Here is a 14,369-nt window from a genome sequence, read left to right as displayed (position 1 = left end):
AAAAACTACCTAAAAACAATGCCAAAAAGCGTATAAATTATCCGCTCATCACAACACCAAACTTAAATTGTTGCTTGTCCCCAAGCAACTAAAAATAAATTAGGATAAAAAGAAGAGAATATACTATAAATTCCAAAATATCAATGAATATTAATTCTAATTAGATGAGCGGGACTTGTAGCTTTTTGCTTCTGAATGGTTTTGGCATCTCACTTTTTCCTTTGAAGTTTAGAATGATTGGCTTCTATAGGAACTTAGAATTTCAGATAGTGTTATTGATTCTCCTAGTTAAGTTTGTTGATTCTTGAACACAGCTATTTTTATGAGTCTTGGCCGTGGCCCTAAGCACTTTGTTTTCCAGTATTACCACCGGATACATAAATGCCACAGACACATGACTGGGTGAACCTTTTCAGATTGTGACTCAGTTTTGCTAGAGTCCCCAATTAGAGGTGTCCAGAGCTCTTAAGCACACACGTTTTGCTTTGGATCACGACTTTAATCACTCAGTCTCAAGCTTTTCACTTGGACCTGCATGCCACAAGCACATGGTTAGGGACAGCTTGATTTAGCCGCTTAGGCCTGGATTTTATTTCCTTGGGCCCTCCTATCCATTGATGCTCAAAGCCTTGGATCCTTTTTACCCTTGCCTTTTGGTTTTAAGGGCTACTGGCTTTTTCTACTTGCTTTTTCTTTTTCTTTCTTCTTTTTTTTTTTGCCAATATATATTTTTTTCGCAAGCTTTTGCTTTTTCACTGCTTTTTCTTGCTTCAAGAATCAATTTCATGATTTTTCAGATTATCAATAACATTTCTCTTTGTTCATCATTCTTTTAAGAGCCAACAACTTTAACATTCATAAACAACAAGATAAAAAATATGCACTGTTTAAGCATTCATTCAGAAAACAAAAAGTATTGTCACCACATCAATATAATTAAATTAAATTCAAGGACAATTTTTGAAATTTATGTACTTCTTGTTCTTTTGAATTAAAAACTTTTTTTATTTAAGAGAGGTGAAGAATTTATGGAATTTATTCATAGCTTTAAGACATAGTTACTACATACTAATGATCATGAAGTAGAGACACAAAACATAAATAGACATGAAGCATAAAAATCAAAAAACAGAGAAATAAGAACAAGGAATGAGTCCACCTTAGTGGCGTCTTTTTCTTGAAGGACCAATGATGTCTTTAAGCTCTTCTATGTCCCTTCCTTGCCTTTGTTGCTCCTCCCTCATTGCTCTTTAATCTTCTCTTATTTCATGGAGAATGATGGAGTGCTCTTGATGTTCTACCCTTAATTGATTCACATTGTAACTCAAATCTTCTAAGGAAGTGTTGAGTTGTTCCCAATAGTTGTTGGGAGGAAAGTGCATCCCTTGAGGCATCTCCGGGATTTCTTGGTGATGAGCTTCCTCATGCGTCCCTTGGGCTCCATGAGTGGGCTCTCTTGTTTGCTCCATCCTTTTCTTAGTGATGGGCTTGTCCTCCTCAATGAGGATGTCTCCTTCTATGATAACTCCAGCTGAGTAACATAGATGGCAAATAAGATGAGGAAAAGCTAGCCTTGCCAAAGTAGAGGACTTATTGGCTATTTTGTAGAATTCATGGGAGATGACTTCATGAACTTCCACTTACTCTCCAATTATGATACTATGAATCATGGTGGCCCGATCCACAGTAACTTTAGATCGGTTGCTAGTGGGGATGATGGAGCGTTAAATGAACTCCAACCATCCTCTAGCCACAGGCTTGAGGTCCAGTCTTCTTAGTTGAACCGGCTTGCCTTTGGAGTCTCTTTTCCATTGAGCTCCTTCCACACATATGTCCATAAGGACTTGGTCCAACCTTTGATTAAAGTTGACCCTTCTAGTATAGGGGCGTGCATCTTCTTGCATCATGGGTAAGTTGAACACCAACCTTACATTTTTCGGACTAAAATCTAAGTATTTCCCCCGAACCATTGTAAGATAATTCTTTGGACTCGGGTTCACACTTTGATCATGGTTCCTAGTGATCCATGCATTGGCATAGAATTCTTGAACCATTAAGATTCTGACTTGTTGCATGGGATTGGTTAGGACTTCCCAACCTCTTCTTCGGATTTCATGTCGGATCTCCGGATACTCATTTTTCTTGAGCTTGAAAGGGACCTCAGGGATCACCTTCTTCTTGGCCACAACATCATAGAAGTGGTCTTGATGGGCTTTGGAGATGAATCTTTCCATCTCCCATGACTCGGAGGTGGAAGCTTTTGTCTTCCCTTTTCTTTTTCTAGAGGATTCTCCGGCCTTAGGTGCCATCAATGGTAATGGAAAAACAAAAAGCTTATGCTTTTACCACACCAAACTTAAAATATTGCTCGCCCTCGAGCAAGAAAAGAAAGAAAAGAAGAAGAAGAAGAAGAAGAACATATAGAGGAGAAGGGGAGGTGTGGGTTTCGGCCAAGGTATAGAAGAGGGGGTTGTGTTGTGTGAAAAGATTTTTGAATTTTGAAGGTATGTGGGGTTTATGGGGAAGAGTGGATGGATGTGAGTAGTGAAAGGGGTAATTGGGAAGAGAGGTTGAGGTGATTGGTAAAGGGTTTTTGGGAAAGTGTGTTATAGGATTAGGAGGTAAGGTGGGAATATATTAGGTGGGGATCTTGTGGGGTCCACAGATCCTGAGATGATCCTGTGGGGTTCACAAATCCTGAGGTGTCAAGGATTTATATCCCTGCACCAATTAGGCATGTAAAATGCCTTAGCATACCATTCTGGCGTTTGAACGCCGAAATGGTGCACATTCTGGGCGTTCAACGCCCATGTGTAGCATGTTTCTGGCGTTGAACGCCAGTTCCATGCTTGTTACTGGCATTCAGCGCCAGCTTTCCTCAGAGCACATTCCTGGCGTCCAAACGCCAGGATGTTGCTTGTTTCTAGCGTTCAGCACCAGATACATGCTCTGTTCTGGCGTTGAACGCCAACCAGATGCACCTTACTGGCGTTTAAACGCCAGTAAGTCCTTCCTCTAGGGTGTGATTTTTCTTCTGCTGTTTTTGATTCTGTTTTTAATTTTAATATTTTTTTTGCCACTCCACATGATCATGAACCTACTAAAACACAAAATACCAATAAAAATAAAAATAAAATTAGATAAATAAAAATTGGGTTGCCTCCCAACAAGCGCTTCTTTAATGTCAATAGCTTGACAATGGGCTCTCATGGAGCCACTAAGGTGGTCAGGTCAATGTTATGGACTCCCAACACCAAACTTAGAGTTTGGATATGGGGGTTCAACACCAAACTTACAGTTTGGTTGTGGCCTCCCAACACCAAACTTAGAGTTTGAATGACTCTGTATTGAGAGAAGCTCTGCATGCTTACTCTCCTTTGTTACAGAAGGATAGCTGTGTGCCTTAAACACAAGGTAGTCCCCATTCATTTGAAGGACTAATTCTCCTCTGTTAACATCAATCACAGCACCTGCTATGGCTAGGAAAGGTCTTCCAAGGATGATGCATTCATCCTCTTCCTTCCTAGTGTCTAAGATTATGAAATCAGCAAGGATGTAAAGGCTTTCAACCTTTACTAACATGTCCTCTACTGGTCCATAAGCTTGTCTTACTGACTTGTCTGCCAATTGTAATGAGAATAAGGCAGGTTATACCTCAATGATCCCCAGCTTCTCTATTATAGTGAGTGGCATAAGATTTATGCCTGACCCTAGGTCACACAGAGCTTTTTCAAAGGTCATGGTGCCTATGGTACAGGGTATTAAGAATTTCCGTAGGATATTGTTTCTTTTGAGGTAGAGTTTGCTGAACCCATGTATCAAGTTCACTAATGAGCAAGGGAGGTTCACCTTCCCAAGTCTCATTACCAAATAACTTGGCATTCAGCTTCATGATGGCTCCTAGATATTGAGCAACTTGCTCTCCAGTTACATCTTCATCCTCATCAGAGGAAGAATAGTCTTCAGAGCTCATGAATGGCAGAAGGAGATTTAATGGAATCTCTATGGTCTCTATATGAGCCTCAGATTCCTTTAGGTCCTCAATAGGGAACTCCTTCTTGTTTGAGAGACGTCCCAGGAGGTCTTCCTCACTAGGATTTTTGTCCTTCTCCTCCCTTGTGCATTCGGCCATATTGATTACATCAATGGCCTTGCACTCTCCTTTTGGATTCTCTTCTGTATTGCTGGGGAGAATACTGGGAGGAGTTTCAATGACTTTCTTACTCAGCTGGCCCACTTGTGCCTCCAAATTTCTGATGGAGGACCTTGTTTCACTCATGAAACTTAAAGTGGCCTTAGACAGATCAGAGACTAAATTTGCTAAATTAGAGGGGCTCTGCTCAGAATTCTCTGTCTATTGCTGAGAAGATGATGGAAAATGCTTGTTATTGCTTAGCCTATTTCTTCCACCATTATTAAAGCCTTGTTGAGGCTTTTGTTGATCCTTCCATGAGAAATTTGGATGATTTCTCCATGATGAATTATAGGTGTTCCCATAAGGTTCACCCATGTAATTTACCTCTGCTATTGCAGGGTTTTCAGGATCATAAGCTTCTTCAGAAGCTACCTCTTTAGTACTGTTGAATGCATTTTGCCATCCATTCAGACTTTGAGAGATCATGTTGACTTGTTGAGTCAACACTTTGTTCTGAGCCAATATGGCATTCAGAGCATCAATTTCAAGAACTCCCTTCCTCTGAGGCGTCCTATTATTCACGGAATTCCTCTCAGAAGTGTACATGAATTGGTTATTTGCAACCATGTCAATAAGTTCTTGAGCTTCTGCAGGCGTTTTCTTTAAGTGAATGGATCCACCTGTAGAATGGTCCAATGACATTTTGGAAAACTCAGATAGACCATAATAGAATATATCTAATATGGTTCATTCTGAAAATATGTCAGAAGGACACTTTTTGGTCATCTGCTTGTATCTTTCCCAAGCTTCATAGAAGGATTCACCATCTTTTTTCTTGAAGGTCTGAACATCCACTCTAAGCTTGCTCAACTTTTGAGGAGGAAAGAATTTATCCAAGAAGGCCATGACCAGCTTATCACAGGAGTCCAGGCTATCTTTAGGTTGTGAGTCCAACCATGTTCTAGCTCTGTCTCTCACAGCAAAAGGGAAAAGCATGAGCCTGTAGACTTCAGGATCTACTCTATTCATCTTAACAGTCTCACAAATCTACAAGAACTCAATTAAAAACTGGTAAGGATCTTCAGATGAAAGTCCATGAAACTTGCAATTCTGTTGCATTAAAGCAACTAATTGAGGTTTCAGCTCAAAATTGTTTGCTCCAATGGCAGGAATGGAGATGCTTCTTCCATCAAACTTGGACGTTGGTTTAGTGAAATCACCAAGCATTCTCCTTGCATTATTGTTGTTGGGTTCAGCTGCCATCTCCTTCTCTTGTTCGAAAATTTTAGAAAGGTTGTCTCTGGATTGTTTTAATTTAGCTTCTCTTAGTTTCCTCTTTAGAGTCCTTTCAGGTTCAGGATCAGTTTCAATAAGAGTGTCCTTCTCCTTATTCCTGCTCACATGAAAGAGAAGAGAAAAAGAAAAGGAAGAAGAATCCTCTATATCTGGACAAAGAGGATCTTTATTATTAGTAGAAGAAGAAAGGAATAAAAGTGGAGAATCCGATCACAAGGGTGAGGATAGAGGCAGGGATTGGAGATGAAGAGAGGTGAAGAGAAGTGTTAGTAAATAAATAAATAGATAGAAGAAGAGAAGAGAGGGAGAATTCGAAAATAATTTTGAAAAAGTAGTTAATGATTTTCGAAAATTAAAGATAAGATATAATTAAAATTAAAATTTAAAACAATTAGTTAATTTAAAAAGAATTTTGAAAAGGGATGAGATATTTTCGAAAATTAGAGAGGGAAAAGTAGTTAGGTGGTTTTGAAAAAGATAAGAAACAAGCAAAAAGTCAAATTGTTAGTTGAAAAAGATATTAAAATCAAATTTGAAAAGATAAGAAGTTAAGAAGTTAGATCAAATTTTTGAAAAAGAGATATTTTAAAAAAGATATGATAAAAAGATAAGATAAGAAGATATGATAAAAAGATAGGATTGAAAAAGATTTAATTTTTTTTAAAATTAAAATTAATTACTTAACTAACAAGAAACTAAAAGATATGATTCTAGAATTTAAAGATTGAACCTTTCTTAACAAGAAAGTAACAAACTTCAAATTTTTTAATCAATCACATTAATTGTTAGTTTGATTTTGAAAATATGATATAAAGATAAGAAAATGATTTTGAAAATATTTTGAAAAAGATTTTTGAAATTTTTCGAAAATAATAAGAAAAATGGAAAAGATATGATTTTTGAAAAAGTTTTGAAAATATAGGATTTTTAAAAATTAAAAATTTGACTTGACTTGTAAGAAACAACTAATTTTAAAATTTTTTGACCAAGTCAACCCAAAATTTCGAAAATTTGGAGAGAAATAACGAAAAGATATTTTGTTATTTTTGAATTTTTGATGATGAGAGAGAAAAACATAAAAATGACTCACAACATAAAAATTATGAATCAAAACTCATGATGCATGCAAGAACACTATGAATGTCAAGATGAACACCTAGAACACTTTGAAGATCATGATGCACACCAAGAACATATTTTTGAAAAAAAATTTATGCAAAGAAAACATGCAAGACACCAAACTTATAAATCTTTAATGCATGGACTCTAACAAACGAAAAATGCATATGAAAAACAACAAACAACACAAAACAAGAAAAAATCAAGATCAAACAAGAAGACTTGTCAATAACAACTTGAAGATCATGAAGAACACCATGAATGCATGAATTTTCGAAAAATGCAAGAAAAAATTTTTAAAGCATGCAATTGACACCAAACTTAAAAATTGACTCAAAACTCAAACAAGAAAGACAAGATATTTTTTATTTTTATGATTTTATGATTTTTTGTATTTTCTTAATAAATTTTCGAAAAACATATAGGAAAAAGGAAGTAATGAATTCATAGTCCTCAATCAAAATCCTATGAGTTAGACATAGCTTAATAGCCAGCCAAGCTAGAACATGTTTCATGAAACACTAGAATTCATTCTTAAAAAATTTTGAAAAATTTTGAAAACAAAGGAAAAAAATTTTGAAAAATATTTTTGAAAAATTTTTGAAAAAAAAATAAAGAAAATTACCTAATCTGAGCAACAAGACGAACCGTCAGTTGTCCATACTCGAACAATCCCCGGCAACGGCGCCAAAAACTTGGTGCACGGATTTGTGATCATCAACAATGGCTCCAATAATTTGGTAGCTCTCACACGTGAATTACACTTAGTCACAACTCCGCACAACTAACCAGTAAGTGCACTGCGTCGTCCAAGTAATACCTTACGTGAGTAAGGGTCGATCCCACGAAGATTGTTGGTATGAAGCAATCTATGGTCATCTTGTAAATCTCAGTCAGGCTGATTCAAATATGATTGGATTAGATATTCAAAAGATAAATAAAATAAACAGGAAATAAAGATAAACTTACTCATGTAATCCAATGGTGGGAATTTCAGATAGGTGCATGGAGATGCTGTGTTCCTTCCGAATCTCTACTTTCTTATTACATTCATCCAATCCTTCTTACTCCTTTCCATGGCAAGCTGTATGTAGGGCATCACCGTTGTTAATGGCTACATCCCTCCTCTCAATGAAAAAGGTCCAAATGCTCTGTCACAGCACGGCTAATCATCTGTCGGTTCTCAATCAGGTTGGAGTAGAATCCAGTGATTCTTTTGTGTCTGTCACTAACGCCCAGCCTTCAGAAGTTTGAAGCTCATCACAGTCATTCAATCCTGGAATCCTACTCGGAATACCACAGACAAGGTTATACTTTCCGGATTCCCATGAATGCTGCCATCAATTCTAGCTTATACCACGAAGATTCTGATTAAGGAATCCAAGAGATATGTGCCCGGTCTAAGGTAGAATGGAAGTGGTTGTTAGTCACGCGCGTTCATAGGTGAGAATGATGATGAGTGTCACGGATCATCACATTCATCAAGTTGAAGTGCAACGGATATCTTAGAATAGGAATAAATCGAATTGGATAGAAAATAATAGTAATTGCATTGAAACTTGAGGTACAGTAGAGCTCCACACCCTTAATCTATGGTGTGTAGAAACTCCACCATTGAAAATACATAAGTAAAAGAGGTTCAGGCATGGCTGAATGGCCAGCCCCCAAGTGGTCACAATACCGAATAAAAAAAGGACTTCTAATAAACTAGTAAAAAGTTCTATTTATACTAAACTAGCTACTATGGTTTACAGAGGTAAGTAATTGATGCATAAATTCACTTCCAGGGCCCACTTGGTGTGTGCTTGGGCTGAGCTTGATCTATCCACGAGTTGAGACTTCTCTTGGAGTTGAACGCCAAGTTGTAACGTGTTTTGGGCGTTCAACTCTTGTTCGCGACGTGTTTCTGGCGTTTGACTCCAGAATGCAGCGTAGAACTGGCGTTGAGCGCCAGTTTGCGTCGTCTAATCCCAAACAAAGTATGAACTATTATATATTGCTGGAAAACTCTGGATGTCTACTTTCCAATGCCGTTGAGATCATGCCATTTAGATTCTGTAGCTCCAGAAAATCCATTTCGAGTGCAGGGAGGTCAGAATCCAACAGCATTAGCAGTCCTTTGTCAGCCTCCTATCAGAGTTTTGCTCAGGTCCCTCAATTTCATCTAGAAAATACCTGAAATTACAGAAAAATACACAAACTCATAGTAAAGTCTAGAAATGTGAATTTTGCATAAAAACTAATGAAAACATCCCTAAAAGTAACTAGATCATACTAAAAACTACCTAAAAATAATGCCAAAAAGCGTATAAATTATCCGCTCATCAGAACACAAGAAGAAGGTTGAACTAAATGCCAAAGCAATTAACCTAATGCACTATGCTATCAATTTTGAGGAGTTACAGAAAAAATTTCAAGGTGTAAACTACAAAAGAAATCTGGGATAAGCTACAAGTGACACATGAAGGGACAAAACATGTGAGAGAAACAACAATATACATGCTTGTAAAGCAGTATGAGATGTTTTTCATGAAAGAAGATAAAAACATTGATGAAATATTTGAGATTCTCAATAATAATCAACAATCTCGATGCTTTGAGGAGCTATCCTAAAGAAATTTTAGTGAGGAAAATCTTGAAGAGTCTCAGTAAGAAATGGGAAGCGAAAGACACATCTATTTTCTAAAGCAATGAGTTGATAAAAATAACCAATAATGAACTAAGGGAAAAGTTGTTGGCCTATGAAACTACCCATATGAACCAAGACAAAGATGACAAGAAGAAAAGTGTAGTATTAAAGTCAAAAGTGACAGCCAAAGAAGAGGAACCTGATGACAACATATCAAATAATGAGATGGTGTTCTTTGCAAGAAGATTGAAAAGATTAATGAGATACAAAGGCAAAGGCAAAAAAGCTAAAATATCCACAGTGTAACGATCTAATTTTCATCACGTCACGAACAATGCTAATTGTCAAGTGTTACTAATCAATCAACCTACGAGACTTTATAATCTCTATAAAGTTTGTATATTATTGAGCCTATCGCAATAAATCATAAACATGAACAAATTAATTGACAATATTTATTAAGTTTTGTGGCATACATAAAGCAGATAAATATCAGTTATACATTGAGTAAACATAGGAGGGTATAAAAACCAAATATATCGCATAGTACTGCAAGGGCTTCATATATATATCAAGAAAGAAACCATCAGTCATGCAAATCATAAGTTGTCTCAACCCAGACAGAGTTACCTTCAGCTTATTACATTATACATATATATAGTATGGACACTTACAAACATAGTACACCCCAGGCTCAGGCCCATCAAGAAAGCCCCTAATCTGGTACTGAAGATAGCAAACTCCTACCTCTCAAGAAAAATACTAACAAGGATAAGGGAAAATACTCTAAACTCTATAGCCTCATAGCATTGAGTGTCTCCAAAATCCAAAATGTACTTCAAGTTTGGGTTGTAAAGGAGGGACAACACCATCTCTTCAACAAACATCACCATTGCCTCCATCTGTAGAAATAGTGAAGGAAACGGGTGAGAACCTACAGTTCTTAGCAGGGTACTAACTAAGGAAAAATGATTCATATATCGGTCCTAGGGCAAGCCTCTAGTGTTGTGTTGATCATCCGCGCAATCATTTCGACTTTAGGTTTTACATCTTTAATACTTTTCAGTCTAGTACAATCTTAAAAATCATTTACATTATTCCTTATAGTTTTTTATAGTTCGTTACGACATCTATATATGTTTAGTGTTGTGGTTAATCCTAAAACAGTCATTCAATAAGAGTATACAATCACAAACATGTCACAGATCAAGAACACAAAGCAATATCATAAAGAGTATGCGGGAAACAATCACGATGCACATCTTTCCAATGAAGGCCATGAGCTCACGTGTCGGTTTACAACCCGCAACTCGCCACTACCCAGAAATAGGATGGGTATGATTTCCTAATTGTGTCAGTCCATGTATATGTGAAGAATTGTTAAGAATACCATCAGTTCATGACAACCAGCAATAATCGCAAAGTTTGAGGCCATAATATATGCACAATGGAAAACAATGATTAGCAGTCAGTGGGCGTCCTTGGATTGATACAATCAAACATCCATGGGTTGGATTAAAGTACAATATTTGCCTACAGTCCATGCATTGGGCAAGCAAGATAAAACCTTTGACCTCGACAGGCGAATATTCATTCATTCATCAGTCTTGAGACTTTCATCATTATTCTGTTATAAAGCTGATGAGCGAAAATTAAAGCTCACGGATACTGGAAAATGTACTGGATCGTTCAAGTAATACCACTGTGAGTGGATACTATTTCCACGTGGATTAAAGGATTGAGCAAGCAAATATCATACTAAATACCTAACTAGATCAAAATAACCTAGATTGATGAGGGAAAAGTTATATCTTGCATTGCTTAAAACCTTGGAAGTTAAGTGCTTCAGAGAGAGTGGTGTTGATTGAAAAAAAATAATAATGGAGAGACTCAAGGGCTTCAAAGCTGTTTAAGCCCTTAGGAAAATCAAACCTTGTTTACTTATTTTGAAGTATGTGAAAATCTTTCACGACAATCTTTAGTAACTGTTTTCTAATTCCTTGGCTCCTCAGCTTCTCTTTAATTAACTAATTGCCAATTCCTTGGTCAACCAATTAATTAAAGAGTTTAAGCACAAAAACTGTTTTGGTTTCTAATATGATTCAAAAGTAGACCTTAGCTAAAATTATATGTCACTTATTCAAGCTAGTTAAATCTTAGAAGAAAACACAATTTTGTTCTAATCCGAATTATATGTCACTTATTTAAAATTAGAGTGATTGAAAATTATGTATGTGTCACACACTAATTGAACTACTATTCCTAGCCAAATTCAAAGAGTCATGTAAAAGAGTTTTCAAGCTATAATTTAGATATTAGTTTTTCCAAAGCAATAAAAGAATTCAAAATGAGATTAGCATACCTTCCGATACTACTAATCCTTTAAGGGATGAAGAACAAATAACTGAATCATAAAACATATCAATGCAAGACTTCAAAATAAAATAATACTTAGATTAATAATCCATAGAAAATATAAACAAAGCTCTTAACTTTTTGACAGAGAGATTAATGACTCATGGAGAAAAGAAACTAAGCCTAATGGTAAGAGAGATATGTGATTCGGATCTGAAAGTCCTCCTCCATGGATTGCCCTCTCTTGTGAATCTTGTTCACTTATTTATATCCTAAGTCTACTTAAAATTCAAATTCAAAACTAATTCTAATATTATCTTGGGGAATGATAAGATAACTAACTACTTTTCTTCAAATTCAAATCAAAACAATAATTCAAATCTAATCTAGAAACAAATTCTAACAACCAAATATTTTATGTTTCTAAAATGAATTAATAACTAATTTTTTGGACTCTTGAATCTTTTGGATGTGATTAAGGCTTCTAATGATGTGTATAATTGATATTGGGCCTTAATATCTTGTATCCTGGGAGTTGAAATTGTCTTTACGCCGGGCTTGGCGCTTCAGCTCCTGTAGCTCACGCCCTTGCTGCTCTTGTTCCTTGAGTAATTTGCAAAGCATGCTGTTTTGATTCTGCTGCTCTTCTTTGAGTTGATCCATAGCTTCTTCCAGCTTGGTAACAGATGCTTCTAAGTGAACCCAATAGTCCAATTGGGGGATTTCTGGGAGAAGCTCATGTGCCCTCCTTTTGGTGGGGTTGTCTTGAGCTTGAGATCCATCTATTATCTTTTTAGTGATTGAGTGCTTAGTTTGGATGAACTCATCCATTCCCATCTATACCCCTGTATCCTTCTATAACAGATAGATCAAGCTTGGGAAAGCCAATTTGGCCTTACTAGATTCCTTTTGTGCAATTGTGTACATTTCACAAGGAATTAGCTGATGAACCTCCACCTCTCCTCCCAACATAATACAGTGAATCATCACTGCCCTTTTTACAGTAACTTCAGAACGGTTACTTGTGGGAAGTATAGAATGCCCAATAAAATCCAGCCAGCCCTTAGCAACTGGTTTGAGATCTCCCCTCTTTAGTTGGTTTGGGACACCTTTTGTGTTGGTTATCCACTTAGTTCCAGGGAGGCATATGTCCTCTAGAACTTGATCCAGCTTTTTATCTTTAGCCATTCTCCTATTAAAGGATTCTGGATCATCTTGCAGTTGAGAAAGTTTGAGGACTTCTCTTACTTTGTCAAGGCAAAAGTAAATATTCTTCCCCCTAACCATAGTCCGAAAGGTGTGGAAGGAAGTTCCCTCTATTCTTTGCTTATCTGTTAGCCACAGATTTTCATAGAATTCATGGACCATGTTTCTTCTCACATTCATCTTAGGATTAGCTAGTATTTCCCAGCCTCTATTTCGAATCTGCTCTTGGATCTCCGGATATTCGTCTTCTTTCAGATCGAATTTAACTTCCAGGATTACTGATCTTCTGCACGTGATTTTGAAGTAATGGTCTGCATGTTCTTTGGTGCAGAACCTCTCATGCATCCAAGGTTTTGGATTGTTCTCTTTATTTCCTTTTGGAGTGGTTTGTTTTCCTTTAGGGGCCATGATCTTGGTGAGTTTTAGCTCAGTGATCATGGAAAAACACACCAAACTTAGAGGTTTGCTTGTCCTCAAACAAAAGAAAGGAAAGAAGGGGATATAAGGAGAGAATGATTCAAATGGTGAATGAATGGGGATGGCCGAATGGGATTTAAAAGGGAGGGGGTATTTTTCGAAATTTTTTGAAAAAGATATGATAGAAAGATTTGATTGGTAAAAGATAAACATAATATGAAAAAGATAGGATTTTAAAATTTTGAAAGATATGAAAAAGATATGAGGAATTGAAATTAAAATTTTTGTTGATACATATAAGAAATAAAAGATAAGGTGTATGAAGGAAAGGTTTGGAAAGAAATTGAAAAAAAATGAGGTTTAAAATTGTTTTGAAAAAGAATTGAAAAAGAATTTAAAAAGAATTTATAAAATCATTAATTTTTGAAAATTGAAATTGAAAGGTGAATATTTGTGACATGTTTATGCAGAAAATTATGAATTAAAACATGAAAATTTGAAAAAAAAATTGAATTGAAAATAAAATTCCCCTCCCCCTGCTGTTCTGGCGTTTAACACCCCTCTGCTGGCCAATTTGGGCATTTAACACCCAGTCAGGCCAGGCGTTAAACGCCAGAAATCCTTTGTCACTCGGCGTTTTTCTGAACGCCCAGGACGCTGCCCATTCTGGCATTAAACGCCCAGAATGCTACCCATTCTGGCATTTAACACCCAGAATGCTACCTTTACTGGCGTTTAACGCCCAGAATGGTAACCATTCTGGCGTTTAACGCCTAAAATGCCTCCTTACTGGCGTTTTAATGCCAGTGAGCTTTTTTTCTCTGTGATTCCTCTGCTTTATGTTCTAAACCTTCATTTTTCTAAATTATTTACTGAAATGTATGACAAACATGAATAGCAAAATAAGATGACTCATATAATTGTTATAAACATCTAATTTATGTTGATGGCTAGGTTGCCTCCCAGCAAGCGCTTCTTTACTATCTTTAGCTAGACTTTGCTGAGCTTTAATCTAGTCTCAGCTTTGAGCATTCTTGCTCAACATTGCCTTCAAGATAATGTTTGACTCTCTACCCATTAACAATGAACTTTTTATCAGAGTCAATATCTTGAAGCTCTACATATCCATATGGTGACACACTTGTAATCACATATGGTCCCTTCCACCGGGATTTTAGTTTTTCAGGGAACAATCTGAGCTTAGAGTTGAAT

The sequence above is a fragment of the Arachis hypogaea genome, chromosome 7, assembly GCF_003086295.3.
Source record: "Arachis hypogaea cultivar Tifrunner chromosome 7, arahy.Tifrunner.gnm2.J5K5, whole genome shotgun sequence".
Taxonomy (NCBI): Eukaryota; Viridiplantae; Streptophyta; class Magnoliopsida; order Fabales; family Fabaceae; genus Arachis; species Arachis hypogaea.
Note: the sequence above shows the minus strand (reverse complement) of the source record.